General features: G+C 35.4%; 1 non-coding gene across 1 annotated transcript; it reads right to left on the bottom strand.

The window, feature by feature from the left end:
- Positions 1 to 277: 277 nt before the first annotated feature.
- On the bottom strand, positions 278 to 382 carry LOC117714464 (small nucleolar RNA U13). The gene has a single exon (XR_004607542.1). It is a non-coding gene; the product is annotated as a small nucleolar RNA U13 (small nucleolar RNA).
- Positions 383 to 1636: the final 1254 nt, after the last annotated feature.

The following is a 1636-nucleotide window of genomic DNA, read 5'->3' on the forward strand; positions in this document are numbered from 1 at the left end:
ATAGATATGGTGAAAGGAGAGAACTAAGTTCTGAACGTTGTCCTCTTGTCTCTACATGTGCACTGTGATACTCACATGTGTGCAAGGAGGAATATTCACCCACACTGGTAAACACATATCATAAAGTTATTTTATTTTGTAATGTTTCACTTAACAATATTAATAAATATATTTACTGATATACAGCTACACTGTATCATAAAGCATATGTAATAGTGTATTCATTCAATAATATTAAATGTTCTACTTTTGTTTCCAGTTGGTTTTTTTTTTTTCACGTCAGACGGGTAATGTGCCCACGTCGTAACAAGGTTTAATGGGCAACACATATCACACAAGCACCTGAACACCCAATCATCACGCTTTATGAACCAGAAAGGATCTTGCTTCCAGTTTTATATTAACTTTTCATGTGACTAGTGGGTATAGGTATTTTTATAATTCCTCCTGTCAATGCTGAGGCTCTTACAAGCATTCTAAAGTGCATGACTTTTGGTTCTGACCTATTGAAGGCTGTGGCCATGCCAACTAGAAAACAAGTTCAAACCACAAGCTTCTATTGACTGGAAAAAGAACTCAAATCATAAGCTTCTACCTTATGATTGACTAAGAAAGATGGTCTTTTTCATTGATCCTGTCATAAACTTCAGAATTTGAATAATTCCCCCTTTCTTAATTGATGTTTAAAGTCTGTGTACAGTGACTTTCAGCAGTTCCAATGTGAGGTCCTTATACTGATTACTAACCTTTTCTCAAGTGGATTGATTTCCTTTTGTTTGTTTGTTTGTTTTTAAATGATCTCTCAAGTGGCCTCTGTTAACACCCTACACTGACACTATTGAAGGTGTTTCCAGAGTTAAATGTCCAAAATAATTTAGTTGTGATCACATTCTACATTGTGACTCTTTGTCGTGACTTGACATTAGATGCTTCTTCCTAATGAGTAAACTTTAGGGGAGGAAAAACAACATTGTTTTCTCATGGTGAACATAGGACACGGTCACTGTTGATCATCACAAGGACACACTGTTGAGTTTCTTGACTTGGATGCTGAGAACAGAATGCAGGCCTTCTGAACTATCAGCAACTGTTTCTAACTTTTTAGTCATTTCTCTAGCCCCCTAATGTGGGTATATTTTTAAAAAAATAAAAACTGGACAAATCCCTGCTAAATAAGGTAAAATAAAAATATTACTAGAAGTAAAGTGGAGAGTAGAAAGGGACAGAGGGTAGGAAGGCTAGCGAGAGATTGCCTACCAATGAATGCATTCAGATTAGCTGTCACTCTTCCCTTAGGCGTCCCAATCTATTCTGCCTTCCATGTCTTGCAATAGACATATTTACTTGGAGCCTTTTGTAATGAAGCTATGTATTTGTATTTTTTCCTAATTTGAAGTTCTGGGAGGTTTCTCTTTGAATTCGATGTTTTGTTATCTCTCTGGAAAAAGCAGCTCATCTTGGACTTTATTTTAGTTTTGTTTATCTATGACTCATTTGTTTGCAGCCTGAAATATTAAGACACAATTCCTTCAAGTTCCTTGCTTTTCTCTTTTTATGTCGAACCTTCTCTTTATTTTATGTGTTTTGTTATCCATTTCATATTTCTATGGATCTATGCTTTGTTTTAATTGCACTT

The sequence above is a fragment of the Arvicanthis niloticus genome, chromosome 8, assembly GCF_011762505.2.
Source record: "Arvicanthis niloticus isolate mArvNil1 chromosome 8, mArvNil1.pat.X, whole genome shotgun sequence".
NCBI classification, from domain to species: domain Eukaryota; kingdom Metazoa; phylum Chordata; class Mammalia; order Rodentia; family Muridae; genus Arvicanthis; species Arvicanthis niloticus.